This window comes from Echinops telfairi, unplaced genomic scaffold (assembly GCF_000313985.2).
Source record: "Echinops telfairi isolate 266 unplaced genomic scaffold, ASM31398v2 ScPeMD7_2291;HRSCAF=2852, whole genome shotgun sequence".
Taxonomy (NCBI): Eukaryota; Metazoa; Chordata; class Mammalia; order Afrosoricida; family Tenrecidae; genus Echinops; species Echinops telfairi.
The window spans coordinates 17660433-17682082 of record NW_022106189.1 but is presented as its reverse complement, the minus strand read 5'-3'; positions in this window follow the sequence as shown (position 1 = coordinate 17682082).

Here is a 21650-nt window from a genome sequence, read left to right as displayed (position 1 = left end):
TAGGGCTTTTATCGGCCCATTCTTCAGAAGTGTGCCTCCAGTCCTTTCTGCCTTAGTCTGGAAGCTCCATTGAAATCTCTGCTCTCAGGGTCATTCTGGAAACATCCATAGCATAGCTCTCGGCATCACGGCAACCCATACACAAGCCACCGCAGTGCGACCCACTGATAGTCTGTCACTTGCACAGACCTGAGCAACAGCGGCATGGCTCTGGGAAACAGCGCCGATGGCAAGCACTGAAAGTGTGCCCCTGGCCCCAATCTTTGCGAGAACGTCACCATGGATCAGCTCACAAAGGAAAGCCCAGTTCACAAGACTTTCCCTTAACACACAGGGCGCCCTCTGAAAATGGCAACTGCCCTTCCCTGTTCCCACAGTTGAAAGTTGGTTTATGATGCGCTACGTGTTTTGGTTTGGTTTTTTCCCTCCGGTTTTTCCTCTTTTTACCCTCGACAGAGCCAGAGCACACAGTCTGCCTTGGCTTGTGGGAAGCTCTTGAATACAAAAGTCTTAGTATGAACTTGCTGCATGACCTGTCCCAGCTGGTGATGGAATCTGGGATGATACATGGGAACTGCTCAGTGGCGTCCCCTGCAGGTGGAGTTCAGGACAGGGTGGCGTCAGCCCACATCTCTGTCTGGAAAGCCCTTAGAACACAACATTGTGATCTTGGCCAACGTGGGCTAGTGTTACCATAGGTTGTTTGCAGTACCGCCCTCACCCAGACTGAGAGCCAGCTTGGCTAGGGATTCCCCATTAGCCTACTTTTATGACCCCCAAGAGCCCCAGTCGGCTTCTGTTCTTGCTGGAAATCCAACAAGATAGCCAGAAAGAGGCATCCCTGCCTACCAGAGCCCCTCACTAAGCCTGCCCCCCTTCCCAGCGTTGCTGGACGGCTGTGGGGAGGATGGCTGTTACCAGTAAATCTCTAAGTACCTGGTCCCAGCTGGTGGTGTTTCTGAACTTACCAAAAAAGGGAAAGACACTTTCCCAGTTCCAGGGAACGGGCCGGCCGGAGAACCGCTCAGCGCCCCTCAGATGGGCAGCTGGAGCAGGCTGGCGAGCTAGGACCAGATGGGCAACACGGCTCATCCCGTGGCTACAAGGCCCTGCTTGTCATCCCCAATCATACTTCCTCTAATCCGTGTTTTAATTTACTCTGCCGGTGCAAGCCCAATGCTGCCAGGGCAGTCCTTGGGGCCCCCTCATTTCTGCTGCTGATGACAAGGCGTATGCAAAAGGCGCAATTATTCACCCACCCAGGTGATGCAGCAGGCCGCTGCCTGGGACTAGGTCTCCAGCTTCCAGCATTTTCATGTCAGGCGCGGAAGCGTTTTTTGCAGTTTGCAAACAATTCTATAGAGACCTTCCTCTCTCTCTCCCCCCAACTCTTTCTCTTTTTCTCTTTTTCAAAAAAGCCATTTTGATCCTAGTGATGTGACTTCCTAGTGGAAGGGACCCTCCACCATGGATTCCAAGGACCCATCTTAACGAGGGTGGCCGTGCCCTCCTCCTATTCAGCTGGATTATTGGATTTTTTTTTAATCAAATAAGATTCTCCTCTCCCTTTTCCTCCCACCCACCCCACCCCGAGCCCCTGCCTGTTTGGTCTCCAACAAAGGGGGAACTATGTCAAGCCCAGCCTATGAATTCATACAGATTGGGCATTGTTTACGTTCTCCGGTGGACAAATTCCTTAGCACCAAATAACCGGGCTGGGGGTAGCTTTCAGCTCGGACAGAGCCCGTGAGGCATGTTACTTGCTACAGCCCGAGCCATGCTAACAATGCCTTTCATTTTCTTATAACCGAAAATGATTTTCTTTCTGTGAGGGCCATTTTGAGGGAGGGAGCGGGAGAGGGAGCGAGGAGAGGAGGCCGGAAGAAAAGAACACCCCTGCTCTTCTCCTTTGCAGACTGTCATTTGCAATTTAAAGCTAACCTGGGGATCGCGGGAACAAAGGCCCAGCCCAGAAAATGATCCGGCCAGCCAGCCGGGCTGCAGGCCCGAAGAGGGTGATGTCGATGTATTTAGCTCTTTGTCGTTGCATATCTACTTAATGCAGCTCAATAGCTGCGGATGGTGAGCGGCATTAAGGATTCTATTAAGTTCTTCCCAAAGCGCTGCTCTGCTCCAGCTGGGGAGTGTCTAGAGCGTTCTGCTGAGCCTGGAGCAGAACCTTCCGGAAAGCGCTTCTGGAAAACAGGTCTTCTTCCAGCCTTCTTGTGGGTCCCCAGGCTCAGAGTGGGGGAGCACCACCTCACATGGGATCCACGCTATCAAATGCCTGCCCCTCTCATGCGCGATTTCTGTGGCTCCAAAGATCTTCTAAGGGGTTGGGGGGCGAGTAGGTCTTTTTATCAGCTCCAGGTCTGCTTTAGTGAGAATTAAAAAAAACCCCTCCCTGCCTTCAGGCCCGGTCCCACTCCGAGTGACCCCAGAGCCCATGCAGGACAGAGCTCCCCCTGTGGGTTTCAAACGCTAACCCTTTCCACGAGGGGAAAAAGCCTCCGCTTTCTCCCTCAGAGAAACCGTCTTGAGCTTCCGACTTTTCGGTTGGCAGTCCATCCAGTGACTTGTTCGGTGACAGTCCATCCAGTGACTCGTGAGGCCACCAGGGCTCCTTCCTGAGGGAGAAGGGGCTGTTTTCTTCCTGGGGTCCATGTTTCAAGATGTCGAGACACCATCATATGGTCGTGCGCGCTATCTGGGCACTAACCACACCATAAGATTGCCTATTTTGAACTTGTCACTTTCCCATTAATACAGATTTTCAACCCATGGCTCCACCAGGTACCCAAGTAGACCCACCCCAAGACCAGAACTTTCTCCCCAAGAAAAGCTAGGCAGGTGGCGACCACTCACCTTTCCGTTAACAACAGAATGGCTATGCCATCATTCCAGTTGGCCTCGTGGACCTGTTTGAATTGTAGTGTTGCCAAAGGGGTTTGCAAGTACTGTGAACTAACAAAAGGACAAACAGACCCGTCGTGGAAGAAGTAAGGCCAGAGTCTGGGCTCCTTAGAGGTAAGGATGGTGCGACTTGGTCCAACATCCTTGTCTTACCTATCAGGAGAGACCGGTCCCTGGAGAAGGACATTGTGCTTGGTAAGGTGGGTGAGCAGCCAAAAACCAAGGGAGGCCCTGGATGAGCTGGATTCCCACAGTGGCTGCAACGATGGGCTCCAAGGGATCGTTTTATCCTGTCCTGCCCAGTGTCTCCAGTGGGAACTGACTCCACAGCTCCTGCTGATGGCCACAGCCTGTTTAATTACTTGTTTGAACATTTCTTAATGACTGCCTTACTGCGGCCTGCAGAAAGGTTTTTCCCCAGGTTGCTAGAGCACTGTGAGGTCAGCTGCTTACACATTTTCTACCTGCGGGCATCAGCCATCCAGAGGTGGGGCCCACACCCTGCTGATAAGGATAATGGATTGTCTTCCTGAATAGGTTAAGCCAACTCAAGGAGGACCAAGGTTAGGCTTCCATCTTGAATCTAGGATCCGCCCATCTTGTCACGTGTGTACCCCTAGTCCCTCCCCTTCCTATTGCGTGTGCATGCCAACATCGTCCCCTTCCTGTGGCTGTATTGCTTATGGGACAACCCCTTCCTGTTACGTATGTGGTTACCTGTAATCGGGGGGCATCCATGCCCCATAAGTATATATAAGCTTTGGTTAGAAATCAATTCTGGCATTCCTCCTCTGTCTCCCACCTCCACGTGGACCACCAAGAGGGGCACAGGTGAGCTTGCTACCATAAGATGGGTCTGACTCCTTTTTTTATCTTCTCTCCTACCTCTCCTATTCTCTGATTTTTCTATACTCTTCATATATGACAGCCCTACAATTGCACCTAAAGACCCCACAATGTTAGAGGCTGATTTACTCTCAACACCTTAGCATTAAAGGGGGAAAAAAAAGTATATATTCTTGAAGCTAAACCTACAGCTTTGCTGTTTCTGGTAGGAAAGAAGTCCGTGAGGACTCAGAAAGTGGGGTTTGGACCAGTGGCATCACTACGGGGCCTCCAGGGGGCCGAGCTCACAGGGCGACACAGAGGGGTTGACACCTAATGACTGTTTGCAAGAAGGCTGTGTTTTGTTTCAGCAGACATGATTGTTTATTAATAAAAATATCCCTGTCGTTTGTTAAAACACCATAAAAACATCCCTGTCGTTCGTTAAAATACCAAAGCATTCCTTTTGAGCCCTGCTGACACGTATCCACCTACAGACACAGCCAAAGCTCCTGTGACTTGATGCTCGGGCCAAGCTGTTTTCATTACCCCGGTGTTCTTAGCCCCTGCGACTTTTGATGGCTGGCAGTTGTTTCTCTAGTGACTTTTAACGACGAGATTGCAGTCTGAAGGAATTGGGAACCGATAGCAACAACGTTTCTCTTTTTAGAATGAAGTCCTTGATCGCATTCCGCTCCATTACTAATGAGACCGCAATGATAATGCAATTCAATGTCCACAGATCGCACCAAAGAATCGTCTTGTTGGTATTCATATGATCTAAGAAAGATGCCCTTGCATGGATAATTGTATCATATGATATTATAAATATCATATATTACCTTAGGGTTAAAATGGATAGTAAATGTCCCTAAGGATTCTGTAGGGTCTAGTACCAGAGGGGAGAAGGGGGCAGGAGGTGGTTGACACTCATTTAGCACTGGTTGACACTTACCTCAGTGATAGCCCTGCTTTGTACAGAGGGAAAAAGCAACTTGTAGCTGCAAAAAAGTTTACTTGGTCCTGACTGCTTCCATATTGGTTCTGGACCCCTTTACTTCAGCTGCCCAGCCCTGGGAGCAGCCTGTAAATCTTCACTGACCCCCTCCAAACCTCCCCACACACAAAAACTCAACCCAAACCCATGGGGCCAAGTTCATTCTGACTTGTGAGCTTCTAAGGGGTTTCATGGTGGTAATCGTTGCTTTATATGCGAATGTATCCACGTTAACATAATTTTTAGACATACATGAAAATGCGAAATATTTATTGCTCAATGCACGGCAAATAATAATTTACATGGCTCTTTCCTGCCTTTGCCATTTGCTGCAGAACAAACCAAATTCCAAACAGTAGGCGGTCATCTTCATAGAACTGTATTGCTGGGCTTTCCTCCCCAGCACTGCTGGTGGGGGGGTTCGGAGACTAGCCTTTAGGCCAGTCGTGGAGCACAAGTCAGTGGTGGTCCCCAGGGACCCTGCCGCCCTGCGAGGCGCTTCTGTTAGCAAGCCAGCTCCCGACAAGGCCTCTGTCTCCTGCCTTACGTGCCTCTCCAGAAGAATCTGCCCTCCTGGCGTGCCCAGACTGCTGCCTCACCTACTGGGACAGGAGGGCTGCCAGGTGGGCCGCCCTGACAGTGCACGCTCAGGAGGTGGCTGCTCCCGCCAGGCCTCTGAGCTCCGGGTCCAGAATAGGCAGAGAGGACTGGCGCAGAGGGGAGGGGCCACACCGGGGTTTCGCACAGTTGGCTTGAAGAGGCAAGCACTAAGCTGCCTTTTCAAGGCCGGCAAACCCCGTCCATCTGGCCACCCTAAAACTCTGTTAGCTTGTTCCCCTTGCCCAGGGCTGATTGGGCCTCCTGAAGCAGAAGTAACGACATCAATGGTGTAAACCCCAGCCACTTGAGAGTATTACATTTCATTTCATGCTTGACTTCATCAAAACTGGGGAAATGAAATGTACACCTTTTTGATGTTCTTTTCCCTGCTGTTTAAAGAGAAGAATCTTAACCCATTTGATCTTCACATGCACCCGGTAAATGACCAAATATGCCAAGCCGTCAAAAGCAGAAGGCGGCCCGTTGCCAGGGGGTGTCGGGTCACAGGAGAGCACTTAATGCAAGCAGACTTAAGTTGGGGGCTCAGGGACCTGGTTGCAAATGTAGCATTTCCCCCAAGCCAGGCCACGGTGCAGAACTTAAGCGAAAAGGTGGCTGGGAAAATAAAGAGAGTCACCACCCCCACTACCCCATGCTACTTGCCACACCAGAGAGGAGGGAGTGGCCTCCGCTGGAAGACACTGGGTCCCAGTGTGGCTGCAACTCATGCAACAGAGCAGCCTGCCCCGTGGAGTTTCCCAGGCTGCAGTCTTCAATGGAGCGGTGACCAGACCTTTCTGTCCTAGAGCCGCAGTGTGGGTTCGAGCTGCCGGCATTCTGGCTAGCAGCCATGCACTTGACTGTCCCTCCACCAAGAGGGACACCTGCCATCCAGTCCATCGAACTCAGAAGGATCCTGGACCTGGAGAACAGACTAGAACAGCCTAGGTTTGTTTCGAACCAGTGACCTTGAGGTTAGCAGATCAACATGTAACAGATCCCTGGGATCCTTGGGCTCTTACTAGTCATACCAAATTTCACTCAGCTGGGAGCCCTGGTGAGGTCGTGGTTACAGGTAGTGCAGTTTAATAGGCAGTGGCAGGTCAGGGATGTAGCCGTTACAGATCACCAATTGGAGCCCACTGGCCACTTGGAGGCAGAAGGACAGGACTTTCTGATCCTGTCACCAGTCACAGTCTGGGAAACTCAGAGGGGCATCAGTTTAATGGCAGTGGGTTTGGGTTCGGGATCGGCTCAGTCTGGCAACTGTTGTCATTCTCTCCCCCTTCCCAAAGCTTGCTCTTATCACTCATGTACAGGCTCATCTCTCATCCAAACTCTCAGTTCTTTGGAGGGAGAGCCCCCGCCTTGTCTGATTTTACTCGTATCTTCTGAGGCCTTGGAAGGGTGCCTGGTGTACATTGTTATTGTTGTTAGGGGTCATGAACTCAGAGTGATCCAATGTACGACAGAACACACCACCGCCTGTCCTGGGCCATCCGCACAATTGATTTTGTTTGAGCTCATTGTGGCAGCCACTGGGTCAATCTGTCGTGTTGGGGGTTCTTCGTCTTTTCCGTGCTCCCTCTACTTTACCAAGCAGGATGTCCTTCTCCAGGGACTGGTCTCTCCTGACCACATGTCCAAAGTACTTGAGACGAAGTCTCACCACCCTTGCTTTTAAAGAGCATCTGGTTGTACTTCTTACAAGGTAGTTTTGCCAGCACTAGAATTCAAAAGCCTTTCTCCCTTTTTCGGCATCCAGTGCACATGAGGTGTCAGGCTCATGGTATACAGTAGATGTTCAATTAGTGCCTGTTAAATACATACATGGACGAACACAGTTTTGGGTGGCAAGAGAGCCCTGATTCTCATCCCAGCTTAGCTCACGTACATGGTAAGTGACCTTGAGTCACTCTTCCCCCCCCCCCACCTTTGGGTTCTCCCCACCCCAGGCAGCAAGAAAATGCTCAGCTATGACAAGCCTTCAGTAATTGACAGAATACCTATGGAAATATTTCAACAGCTGACAAAGCACTGGGAACACACTCATTTATGCCAGGAAATTTGGAAGGCAACTACTCAGCCAACGGACTGGAAGAGATTCAAATGTGTACTAATGACAAAGAAAGGTGACATAACAGAAGGCTCAAAGTATAGAACAATATCACGGATCTCACATGCAAGTAAAATTTTGCTGAAGATCATCCAACAACGATTGCAGCAGTACAGTGACAGGGAATTACCAGGGGTTCAGGTCAGATTCAGAAGATGATGTCAGGTGTATCTTGGCTGAAAGCAGAGAATACCAGAAAGATGCTTACTTGTGTTTCATTGACGATGCAACGGCATTCAACTGTGTGGATCATAACAAACGATGGATAGTCTGGAGAAGAACGGGAATTTCAAAACATTCCATTTGGTCATGTGACACTTGTACATGGATCAAGAGGCAAACAATAAGGGAATACTGCAGGTTGGTAAAGTGCTGGGCTGCCTTTCAAGAGTTTGGAATGGTGGGAGGAGGCAAGACTGTGGGTTTGGCGTCCTGAGCTCAGAGCTGGTTATAATGGATGTAATGGTCCACCCTGCTGGGGATTTACAACAGACTTGCCTATCAGCTAAAAGGGAATATTAAGTCCAGAGACCCATCCTCTGGCCCCATCCAGTTAGGGATTCCTCCCAGACTCTCTGGAGATTCTAGGACTACTTCCTGACATGACTCAGAGTGACCTTGAGCAGGTCTCATGGACCGCCGGGACCTCAGTGTCTTCCTCGGAACCATGGAAACAAGTATCCTTTCTCCTCCATCCCAGGGTATAGGAACGCTTGGAATAAGCCAGTGAGGCTGAGTGTCTGTTCTCTTTCAAGGCTGCTTCTCACCTGGAGCCCTTTGCCAAAGATTCAGGACTTTCAGGGAGCAGGTTTGCTAGAAAGGGTTCAAAGCCGGGAAAGAACACAAACACAGTAACTCCTCCGCGCAGTGATGTAATCCCCTATTGGGACCATCAAAAGACATCAACAGCAACTGACATGGGGCAGGAGGTCAGGCTCAGAAAGACGCTGCAAAATAATAGAAAACGATGCTGTTGTCCCCAAGTGCTGGCACGGGTGTGTGCCCATGTGAGCATGGTGGAGTGCTTGCCTGGTCGCATGTTTAACAGTCTTTAGGGTTGGCGGCTCAGACATGGACTGAGTTCGGACCTGGTGCTACTTAAGAGCTTGACCTGGGCAACCTATTTAATAGTATTCTGTTTTCTTACCTGAAACCTGCTCACCTTCTCTGATACCTGCTGCCGCTGTTGGTGTTAGGGACAGCGAGTGAGTGTCGCTCCATAGCAGCCTTATACAGAGCAGAGTGAGCACTCGCCGGTCCTACACCACCTTCACTATCGTTCTCATACTTGACACCATTGTTGTAGCCAGTGTGTCATCTCCTCCAGGGCCCTCCCCTCTCTCTGACCTTTCACTTCACCAAACATTGTTCTTCTCTAGGGACTGGTCTCTCCTGACAACTTGTCCAAAACACAGGAGATGAAATCTCTCCATCCTTGCCTCTAAGGAACATTCTGGGTGTACTTCTTCCAAGACCAGGTTATTTGTCCTTTCAGCAGTCCGTGGTATTTTTGATATGTTTTGCCATCACAACTGCATCACAATTCAAAGGCACCGATTCATCTCCCGTCTTCCTCATTTCCTCATTCAGAGTTCAACTTTCACATGCCTATGAGGAATGGACAATTCCATGGCTTGGGTCAAGTGTACCCGAGTCCTCAAAGGGAAATCGTTGCTCCTCAATACTCTAAAGATACCTACTAACATCCCAGTCAATGAGGCTTAGGGTTGTGATGCTAGTGGCTGGCATTTACTGAGCACTTCTTATGTACCAGGTATTGAACTAGCACTTTCCATGACCTTTCACTTTTCAGGACAACCTGAGGTCAGGAGTGTCCTTGTGAAATACGTCAATACGGTAATGCGGGTTTTAGCATGGCCTGGACAATGTGCGCTGTAACTGGTTGCCCATAGAAGCCTTCACATGGCTCAGGCAGGACCCACACTCACTCCCGTGGTACCTGGTCGTCTTTCTTGTCTGCGCTGCAAAGCGGCAGAAGCAGGGTGTCTCGCTGTTGCTTATTTGTGACAGAGCTGCGAGATCACTTTGGCCGTAAAAATGAAAGGCATGGGGAAAACCCCGCTGGCCAGTGAATCAGACACCGCACAGCACCCGTCGGCTCACAGGGCTCATTTCTAGACCTCAGACCTCCCCTGTCCTCCCCCACCCCCTGCCTGTGCGGGAGGATGGCAGTCAGCGTTCACTTCGCCTGCTCTGTTCTTCCTCCGTGCCTGTGCCGCCTTCACTAGCTGACAGCGAGCTTGCGGTTGTCTCGGGACGATGCATCAGGAGAGATGCAGGAGAACCATCATTACCACCATCACCGTGAACCTCTCGCTCCTACCTGCCCTGTCCCCGCGCTACAAACTCCAACTCCCTGCCCTCGATTCCATTCTAATAGGGACCCTCTAGGCCAGTGCAGACCTGTCCCTGTGGATTTCCAAGACCGTAGCCCTATACGGGACGAGAAACCCTCCCAGGGAGAGGCTGGTGGTTTCAGATCGCTGACCTACTACATCACCAGGGCTCTGGCCTGGCTCTGGGATGGGCTCTATAAAGTGTCACTTGTCCCCAGCTCCTTGGGAGCCCCTGCTGGGTGCCGGGTCCTCCTACCAGGCCATCCCAGAAAGGCTTGTGACCATCTTCATCTGCAGAGGAGGAGAAATGGGGTTCAGAGACGTGCTCAGGGTTGCACAGCTAGTAAGGGCTGGAGGTAGGACTCGAACTTTTGGTCGTTGGAGTCCAGAACCTGTGCTCTTCAGAGAGAGCCCTGCTCATCCCTGATTCATCGAGATCATCTCAAATTCTACTACCCTGTTTTCTTCCCTGGGGGTGTGCATGGAGTTTGGGGGTTGGGAGGGGAGCTGTGGTCAGCAGGCCAGTCTTGATGCAGAAACCGACCCATCCCACATGCAATGCCGTCCAGCAGATCCTGGCTCCTTGCAGTGCCATGTGATTTGATGGGTAGGGAACAAACATCCACTTAGAAACCCCCCCTCTCTCTCCACCCCTGGGCCAAGGTTTTCTTTTTGTTTTTGTCTCCCCAGTGTGAAGAGGTTTCCTTGCTGCCCTCATGGAAACCTCTGTAATAGCTCATCAAACGCCAGGATGGGGCAAAGCACCATGCCTTACTGGCTCAGTATCAGTGAACATGCGCACAGGCATCTCCGAGCCAGAAAGGCTCAAGGCTGAACCCCTTTCCAGCAGGCAGGCCGAGCCCCAGGACAGAGAGACTGGAGCCCCCAGAGGGTCTCAAGGGAGGATAGTGATCGAACGACAGCTCTTGTGTGACAAGATACATAGTTTCTTTTCAGCCACAGACAGATTATCCGTTACTATAGTTTCCCTAATGCTCAACTACAGCTCCTGCCTAAGCTGAACAGAATAGGTTAAAAGGTGCCGAAGTTTGGCCCGGGAAACCACATGTTGAGAATCAGACCCCAAACAAAGCAAAAAGCACATCTCTCTGGTCTTTGATGTCTTTTCTGAGGGATGTAGAGGGAGAAAAAGACAACCGGTGGTCAGGCCCGGGGTTGGATGGGCCCCCGAGTGGGAGCCTGAGCACAATGCCCCAGCCAAAGCCCCCAGTCCCGGCGGCCCTGGTGTGCTGCTCACAAACGAGCCCTGGAACCGTGTCTGAGACCCATTTTCGTAGGATCCCTGCTGCCTTCCCAGCTCAGCTGGCTCATCCACCCCTACCTTCCCAGTAGGGTCCTTTAGCAAGTCCCCCCAGACACTAGAGCCGCTCCCCAAAATGCCCCGGCCAACACCCGCCCGGCACAGCCACCATTTCCCTGTCCATGCTGAATTTTCCTAGAGCTGCGTAAACATTTTTTTTCTCAACACACTGAACTGGGAGCTAAACTTTCTCCTTGAAATAATTCGCCTTTGCTCTCAAATACCGACGCACGGCACACGCCCTTTGGGTGATGGCAGGCTTTTGTTGTTGTTGATTTTTCCATAAAGGGGATTAAATTAACCACCGGTTATGCTGGCAAGGCGGCATTCTCCTCTTCTGCCGAAATACTGATTTCACTTCGCTTTTGATTTAAATGTGTTTGTGGGGCTGCAGGTGCCCACTCAGCTCCAGCGGGCTGTTTCTGGGAAAGTGAGCCGGAGCCAAGTGCAGCGGGGAAGGGCCGGGGCCGGAGGGAGCCGGCATCCCAGCTCATGGAATTCTACGTGCTCTTTAGTGATGGTTGCAGTATTGTGCGCCGAGTTGTCATTAGTTCTTTATAATGTTTCATGAAAAATATCTAATTGTAACAACTGTATTCCTCGAGAGAACATTTTCCTTGAATTGAAGTGCTCACAATGGCCATAGGATAACTGTCCTTGAATCTGAGGCCTTTGTGGGCTGTCAATAGGCTTACAATGTGCTGAATTAGCAGGCATATTAATGGGCAGAAGCAATAGCGGGCCATTCTTCAGCCTCAAATCTTCTTATGAAAATAAATACCCCATGAATCCAGTTCAAAGCGCTGCCTTCGAAATGAGCCCAGTCCTCTCTCTCAGAAGGAACCCCGAGAGAAAGTGACATGAGAAAAGTTTAGACACTTGTTTTTATAACTGAACATGATCTTGTTATCATAATCTGATACTGGTCACTTGCATGCCGGCTTGTAGGATTTTAAACCCTTAACAGAGAGAGATAATCTCCGCTTTTGTGGGAGTGTGGACAGAAGCCCCGGGCGATGGAAAGCTGGCAGCGAGAAGCCCCCGCTCCTGCGTTCTCAAACAAAACTTGTCCCGGACAAAGGCTTTCATCCTCCGGTAATCGCCGGGTGGGTTTCGATGGTGTCGGTGAGGTTGGCGGAGGGCAGGAAAGGTCAAGTTTTGAAAAATGAAAATCACCAACTCAAGAGGAGCCCCACCCCCATGGGCTGGAGGCAGCTTCCCAGCACTCCCAGGTCTTCCAGGCTCCCAGAGAAACCAGAGTCCGGGTAGTGGCCACCCGGGGACAGAAGCTAGGACGCATGGAACACTCGGAGCGCTCCCGGCATTTCCATCCCATGCTTTGGCCCTTACAGCTGGAATGCTTGGAGCTCCACTCCTCCCGGTGAACGTTTGAAGGTGGTTGCTTGTCCTTGGTTGTTGACGGGACAGGATCTCAGGAGAAGCTGTGACTTCGATCGGCATCCACCTATAAGTACATTTTGTGCTCTGTGGGGTCTCCACTTCCCCCCGAGTTTTTCCTGGAAGGTAATTGGAAACGGTGGTTAACGTAGCATGGCTTTGCAAATTGAGTTGAAAAGTTCATCAAAATGTCATTAATCTGCTTTACAGAGCCTCTCTTGATTAAGTCCGACTTGTGTCTGACCGATTATTTATGAAGGGAGCAGGGCGCCGGATGAGGCTGTGCTGGCATCTGTGGCCCAACATTAGGTTGGTGATGGGAAGAAGCCCTGCTCAAATGCCACCAGCGCCCTCGCGCTGCCAACGAGGCTCTGTGGGCCACACAGGTGATTTCTAACCCATCAACAATCTTTTATTGTTTGACAGTGGAACATCTGTTATGAGTACGGTATTATATGGAAGATACAGTTATGAGTGTATGTGTGGTGCTGGCTGTCCCTAAGTTGGCACTGGCACTTGGTGAGTTGGGTACAACTGAAGAAGACATGGTACGTTCCCAGGCCACCATCACGATGGCTGTCATGCAGTGGTTATTGTGCTAGTCCGCGTCATTGAGGGTGCTCTGTTTTCTTTGCCCAGAGTGTTGTCCTTTCGACCTCGTTGGGTTCCAAGTGATGTGCAAAGTGAGGCGGAGTCTCGTCGTCCTTATTTACAAAGGTGCATTCTGCTTATATTTCTTTCAAGACTGGTTTGGGCCCTCTTGGGGCAGCCCAGGAGTTCCCGCTAAACTCTCTACTCCCAACGGAAGTTAAAAAAACAAAAGACTGCTACCAGGGATCCGGTTCATACATGCACTGCCTTATTCCAAGGCAACCATGTGGAATCATACCTCGGTGGTCAGTGGATGGCGGCAGGTGAAGTTCTCTCAATGCTGCACATGTCTTCGTCTCGTTAGGGTGCCTTCCAACAAAGGTCTGATCCAAGCAGCGCTTTCCGAGTCAGGCTGCTGCACCGAGTCAGGCTGCTGCACCGAGTCAGGCTGCTGCACCACCCCCAGTCAAGGCCCAGAGGTCAATTCAGAAGGTTAGAGTAACTAAGAGTAACTGGCTTCTTTTCCTTCTTTCTTTTGCGGGGGCAGGAGGTGATAGATTGCAAAGGGATAATCTTGATAGAACACAAGACACTCATGGGAGCTTATTAGAAAGTTTTCTTAACAACTGGAAAACTACATCATCAGGACAGAGGCCTGATACCTGGTGCATCAGGAGCATCATATGGTGGAATTCTGTTTGCATCCTGCTCCTGTGTCAACTCCTGCTCCCAGGATGGCAAAGACAAATGCTCCTAGGAGAACCTCCTCGGGACATCGTCTCCCAGTCACACTACAGTCCTGGTGTCTTTCTGGTCCCCAAGCTCCTCGAAGGTTTTCAAGGAGCGTGATATGAGTCCTTTGAGGAGGAGGCCAGAATCTCTTTTTGACACAGTGCAGATGGAAGAGGGCAGAATTCTCCGGAGAGGGAGCTGGAGGTCGCCTGCAAGAGTGGGCAGACATAAACTGAGGCTGTGTGGAGAAGCAACAGATTCACATTTTGCTGTTTTCGTTTACTGAAGGTTTCTGTGGTCTGTAGCACTGCTCTTTTCACACACACCCCCCCCATTGTCTTGGGGTGACTCTTTGTGGGAAACACTAACTAAATGTCATCTTGCTCAGCGAGAAGGTCCCTGGGTGGCACCAGAGGCTTGCACTTGGCCATTCACCTAAAGGGTGATGGCCATCCTGCTGTACCATGGCAAAAAGGCCTGGTGCCCTCCTTCTGCAAAGATTCCAACCAAGGAAGTCCTCTGGGGCCGTTCTACTGTGTCCACTAGGAGGTTGCAAAACATCAGAGTCAGCTAAAAGACAACTTTGGTTTTGCCCTTTGTAAGGAAGCACTTTTTAAGCTCTACCCTACATTGGGGTGGACAAGCGAGTGAACCCGGAAATGGCTCACGGCTCTAATCATGACAAGAAAAAATCCTCATCCTTCTCCCAGTCACCTGTGTGTCGACACACCTGGGGGACCTACAGACACCATCTCACACTCTCCTTTGATCTTACTTCCCTCAGATCACTCACTGTAGAGGTGGGAGAGCACTGAGGGGTCTCCCTGAGTTTCAATCGGCTCGACTGTTTCTGTGGTTTTTGTTGTTTGTTTTTGTCCTATAGAACAGTCATCCTGGCAGGAGAGGGGAGAGGGATATATTTGAGTGGCCTATTTCACTTTGTCATATAAGAATGTTGTCATGCTGAAAATAGAAGGGGAAGAGCAGAAGGGGAGCCCAGACCATAGCAAAAGCAAACCTATGTGTGCCTCTGCGCCTTGCAGATGGTCCAGAGTACTATGGGATGTTTGACCCCAAGAAACCACACTGTGGAGTCGGAGATTAATAAAGATGTCTCGGGGGGCCTAGAAACTCATAAAACAGGGTCTGGCAGGGTGCAAGGCACCCGGTGGCAGCTTGCCCAGAGCAGCAGCAGGAGCTACTAAAGCTTCTGAAACTCCAGAGGAAAACGTGACCCACATAAATACTCTCCGATGACATCTGTTGAGCTGGCTGGCAGAAGTTCCAGGCACTCCACCCTGCTGTATTTTTATCATCATGACAAACAGGGGAATCACATTCACACGAGGCCAGGACTAGGGCAGCAACTGCTCATTCCTAAGCACAGCCCCTCCTTCCTTCTCAGAACCTCTGGAAATGTGTGCATATAGCCAGGGATGTGGCTGGATCCACAGGACCTCAACCACATCGCTAGCCCATTCTCAGAACCACCAGCTCATTCCTGGAAGCTAGTTTCATCTGAACTGACGCCCAGACCCCACTTGGCCCCGAGGCTTCCTCTTAGGTTGCCTTGTGACTCATGCCCAAGCCTCCACACAGTGACGGGACCTGTGGCTGAGAAATGTCTTCTCTGCCCACAGGAAAATGATGAGGAGTGGAAGACAAACAAACAAAAGCCAAGAGGAAACGCCTCACTCATGGCAATGAGCAGCCAGGCCACTCCTGGTTCACACAAACTTGGGTGCAGACCTTCACCTTCAGGCCCTATGCACATCAGGGTCCTAGAGAGCCTGCTTCTTTATCAGAAGACAGGCTAATGTCCCTTCTTCCAGAAGGTGCTGGAGGAACTGTGTGCTGGGCATATGGAAACTACCACCTTTTATCAGGCAATCCAAAGCTCTCCCAATGCCACTCTCTTCTGATCACCCTTCCGCTTACATTTCATCAGTCAGGGCTAGTTACATGGATGGCTCCCGTGACTGAAAAGAGAGAGAGAGAGAGATGAATTAGATTTTTAGCACTATAATGGAAGTTGACAAACTATATTGAACTAGGCAACCAGTGGTGTTTAAAACAGTAGATGCAGATCTTGCTTAAAATCGCACAGCTAGTCAGAGTTAGTCCAGGTGGCCTGGCATCGAGCTCTTACCTCAGCTTGCTGGGTAGCCTGTGCCAGGCTTTCTGAAATGACTTGCCTGGAAGACTAAGAACTTGCTCTTTAGAAACTCCGCAAGTTCAGCTGACCAGACAGTGTCATTGCTTCCCCATTGGTGTCTTTAACCAGAAATCTGTCCTGGGCGTTCTGCTTCCCAACATCCCAACAGAAGTCGCTGTGGTCATCCAGTCCCGGTAGTTCTGTAAAATGGCTATGGATCTCAGATGCAGGAAGTTCAAAAGAATCCAAGTGGAAAATCCCAAACAAATCGTTTACCAGGAAACTCTTGGGATGGTATGAAGTATCTAGCCAAGTCCATACTTCCGATCAGCCATCGTTTTTCTGCTGTGGCCACGAAACCCATCGCCGCCAAGTCACCCCAAGTCTCTGGGATTGTATGGGGTTTCCAAAGCTGTAAGTTGTGACAGGAGCAGACAGCCTCTTCTTCCTCCCGTGGAGCGGCTGGTGGGTTTTAACCACTGACTGGGCAGTTAGAAGCCAGATGCCTAACCCACAGAGCCACCAGGGCTGCTTTAGGAGGTGGTAAATTCCATTTAGTGGCCCATGACCAGCATTTTTTTTGAGGTAGGGTAGTATAGACAAAGACCAGTCCACCTCAGTGTAGGCGCACACAGGCTGTGCCCCTTTGTCTCAGTGAGGTGTCCGCATGTGTCATTTGCACCCTGCTATGATGCAAGATGTTCCTTTGACTTTGGATCCCAGCCACCGAGTTTAACAAAACGCTGTACTCCTTATGTCCAGAAATAGAAGCACAGATACACGTAGAGACAGGAAGTGGCCTACTAGACCATCCAGGCTGATGCAATGACTACATGGACCATTAATGGATTGTCCTTCTGCTTCAGAATGACCTTGAGAGGCTGATTGAAAAGGGATTTGTTTATATATATATAGATAGATAGATAGATAGATAGATAGATAGATAGATAGATAGAGATATATATCCCTGCCTCTCTGTCAGGGTTGCATAGTCATTCAGTTCTGGCACCTTTGCATACCAGTTCTCCCGAGACAACCCCTTATTGGGGTTACCATCCCCTCGGATCTGCCTCCTATGGCCAGGGAGACTCAGGAGCTCATCTTAGAGTGATGATGAGTTAGATGAGTGGTGGGGCGGGGTTTAGCCTGTCAATCAGGTTGCACCTGGATGACCTCATTTGGAGGTGTTACAGAGATAATAGCTCACTGGAGGTGGGATACAGACACACACTCTGCTTCATCTTCCTGCTGACAAGATACATGGAGCTATACACTAGAGCCCTGGAGCTGGAGGAGCCATGTGGAGACCCCTGCCAGGGTTGAGATGTTTCCCCTGCCCCTGGATCCACAAGACGTTCCACCCACTGACCTGTGATCTTCCTGTATTTGGCATCATTGCATGTGTTGCATGAGTCTGAAGAGGAATTTATAGATTGGTATTGGACATATGGGCTAATATCAGATTTATGGACTTGATCTGGGCTGGGATGTTTTCTCAATATACAATATAAAAAAGTTTTATATAGAACTTTTTCTTATACACATATGAGTGTCTCTGAATCTGTTTCTCTAGTCACCCCAAACTAACGGGGTTTCTTGACCTGGTTTTAATCCTAATCTAGTGACATTAAAACTAAGATAATGTAAAATGGATTGACACAGTGGCTGCAACAATGGGCTCAAACATAGGACAAGGATGGCCCAGGACCGGGCAGCATTTTGTCTGCTGTGCATCGAGTTAGGGGCAGAACCAGCTCCCTGGCACCTCACAATGGGAAAAGTTTTTTCATTGTTGCTTCCTTTCTTCGATATGCTTCTTGGTCTTCCCCCAAGCACAGTAGTATAAGCACTGAAAGCAGGAATTCATGTGAGTCAGAAACACGTCTGAGAAGGAAAAGCCAACTCATTTCCATGGAACAAGGGACAGAAAAGTGGGTAAACTAAACCTGGTCAGTGGCGACCAATGGTGAGACCCGGCAGACCACGCGGTCCTGTGTGGTGCCCATGGGCTCGAGTGGATTTGGTTGTTCCCTTTGAAAGTCTAAGTACAGCACAGAGTGAAGTGGGGAGGGAACAAGCCAGTGATATTCTTTGGGAAAACTGATAGGAAAAACCCTACCTTTGAATTCACTTCCCAAAGACCCTTGATTTCCCCTAAGAAGAAGAAAACCTTTTGGGTTTCCACTCATTTTTTTACATCAATGATGCCAATGATATGGTTCTTCCATCCACAGAAGAGCAACCAGGTAACATGTGTCCAGACGACCAATTCGGACTCATCTAGAGCATCCCTATCTAAGTAGGGTTCTCGGGGCTGTAAACTTTGATGGGGGTAGACAGCCTCATTTTTCTCCCTGGGAGTGGCTAATGGCTTAGAACTACAAACCCACAGTACAATCCTTACCTACCATCTCCGCCAACGTTCTAGAAAAAAAAAAAAAAGTCGGTAAAGCACAAGTGTTCTGTGTTTCTCTGTGGTTGTGGTTGTGGTTGTTAGGTGCCATCGCGTCAGCTCTGACTCAGGGTGACTCAATGCACAACAGAAGGACGGGCCAGTCCAGTGTCACCCTCACAATGGTTCCCAGGCTTGAGCCCGCTGCTGCAGCCACTGCGTCCATCCATCTGGGTCTTCCTCTTCTTCTCTGACGCTCCACTTTACCCAGCATGATGCCCTTCTCTAGGGACGGGTCTCACCTGACAACATGTCCAACGTACTGGGACAGTCTCCCTATCCTTGCTTCTAAAGAACATTCCGGCTGTACTTCTTCCAAGACGGATTTGCTTGTCCTTTAGCCGTTCCTGGTACTTGCAATATTCTTCGCCACATCACAGTTCAAACGCATCGACTCTTCTTTGATCTTCCTTAGTGTCATTAAACTGCATACACTGAAACTCAGAGATGTCCAGAAATATGAAAAAAATAGACATCTCTTCTATAACTGACCTCTTCTTTCCCCAGGGCTCCACTCTCACTGACTGTAGCATCTTCCCATTTAAAGCAGTTGCTTTGGCGTAAATATGAAATCTATTCGGAGTTCTTCACAGGACCCTCCCTTTCCTACTTCCTCTCTCTGCATGCATGTGGCTTCTTACCGTTGAGCTCCAATATGTTGTCTGCATGCAGGGGAAAAGCACATACCCTCATGGCAGCCAAGGGGCTTCATTAATGGCCCTTGGGTTATTTATCTGGGCCCTGCGTGTCTCTGTGGCTTATGAAGTGGTTGGTTTCTTCTGGTCTGAGAGCCATCAGACTTGAACCCATCTCCGAGACCTCGGCCATGGAGTCCAATTGGAAAGGCCTCACTCTGTGGCTCTCTGTCTGCACCCCAGGTCTCTCCTGGTCCACAGCCTCCCATGACTTTTCATTCCTTTGCCAGAGGAGATGTCCCAAGGCTGCGGACAAGCAGAGGCTCTGTATCAGACCCATACACCTTGAGAAGGACCCCTGGGGGCATAGGGATTCCGCTTTGGGCTGCATTCTGTAAGGTCCACAGTTTGAAACCACCAGCTGCTTCTCAGGATAAAGACAGAGCTTTCTACTCTTGTACAGTTAGAGCCTTGGAAGTTCACAGGGGCCATTCTAGCCTGCCCGATGGGGTTGCTGGGCACTGGCATCGACTCGATGGCAATGAGGTTTTTTTAAATCCTTTGACAATGGCCTCTGGTCACTCTGCTCCAGGTTAGATATATTGAAAAGCCGGGCAAGATCAATGTCAAGCATCTGAGAAGATACTCAGACTTCTGTTGGGTGGACACCTCTTTGACATCGTGCAATGGGTTGGACATGTGATATATTCAAGTCCTAACCCCTATACCCTGTGCCCCTGTGGCCTTGCTTGTTGTTGCTATCGGTTACACTGAAGTCACGTGGGATGGGTCCTAATCCTCATCCTTCCTGTGCTGTTGCTACTGGTTGTCAAGTCCATTCCAACTCAAGGCCATCTCAGGTGACAGGTAGACCTGTTCCGTGGGGCTCTCGGCTGTAACGAAAGCGGCTTGTTAGGTCTTTTCTTCCACACCATTACAGGGTGGGTTTGAACCACCAACCTTTATACGAGCAGTTGAGTACCAAGAAAACACGACTCAGAAGAGATTCCTAATGATTTCTAATTCACATCTTATAAAAGGGGAGAAGAAACACAGAAACAATTTCACATGGGGGAGGGGAGGATGACAGTGTAAGGGTCCATCCATGAGCAGTGGAATGGCCAACCAAAGTCCTGGGCATCCTAGAGGCTGCCTGAGCCAAGGAAGACTCTGCCCTGGAGCTCAGAGAGAGAAGGGGGCCCTAGTGACACCCTACATGCAGAATTCCAGCCTCCAAACTGGGAGGAAGTGACTTTTTGTTCTTTACAACAATTGGCTTGGTGGTATTTTGCTCAGGCAACCCAGGGAGGCCAAGCCCCCATCATAGCCTGCCTTCTCTGCAGGCCGTGTGCATCTCACAGCCCCATGTTCAGGCCCTAAGCCAACTCTTAGTGTATATTTAGGGCTATTTGGGGAGCTCTGAATACCCCTTCCCCCAACAGTGATCACCATGTCTCTGCCCTCTAGAGTCTCACTTGAGGCACCAAGTTGATCGGTGCCTGGGGAACCAGGCATCACCAATGATCATGCAGCGATTACAGTGGTTTAATTTCTAAACTTCTGTTTCTTATTGAAGCTGAGTCGTGTGGTGTGTGAGTTCATTATGTTACCGTTCTGTCTTCATTGGGATGTTTCCATCATAAAAACTATGTACGTGCATTACACCCGGATAAGAAATTCACTGTCAGTCTGACTAGCTGGGTACAGAACCAAGCACTGAGAACCTCTGCTCTCCTTTCACCCACGGAGGGCCTGACCGCACGAGTGGCGATCCACAGCTGAAGTCTGGGCGGGAAGTTGCCGCGCTGGTCCAAGCCACTGGCGGCATCCTGCTTCATTCAAATAGCCGGGGGAAGCTCCTCAGTTAGCCAGATTAAATTTTCGACTTTTATAATTCATTTACAATTTGATCAAGGAATTAATTTATGACAAGGGCTAGGGGTTCCTTGCTAGCTCATCTGGTGGGCAAAGGCATTACACTGTAATTTATGGTTCCGGCAGCTTGTTATAATTGAGTGCAAAAAGGTGGTTTCTCATCTGGATTTTGGAGTCTCAAGGTGAGTGGAGAGAGAGTTGGGCATTCCAAGCTCTTGCTTTTGAGGCTGGGAGGGTAGCTCCCAGCTTGGCTGTGGAATATTAGAGGTGTCTCTGATCAAATGCCATCCATCAAGAACTTATCAAGGTGGAGGACAGACCATTTTGCCAGCCCCACATCCAGGACATCCTGGGATTCTCCCATGGTCTCTGGAGGATGGGAACCTATACATTCTGTGGGGACAGGGAAATTCAGTGTGCACGTCTGCCGAGAGAGCTACATACAATTTATCGCTCGTTTAATGAGCTGTAGCTCCGCAGGGAACCCTCGGGGTGCCCTGGTTAAGGGCTCAGCTGCTAACTGAAAAGTCAGCAGTTCAAACCCACTGGTGGCTCTTGAGAGAAACAATCGATAATACGCTCCCACGAAGATCACAGCTGGAATCCCTCTGGAGCGCTCAGATTTTGCCCGGTTGCGTCCCAGCGGGTTGGAATCGACTTGATGGCACACGACCACCCCAACT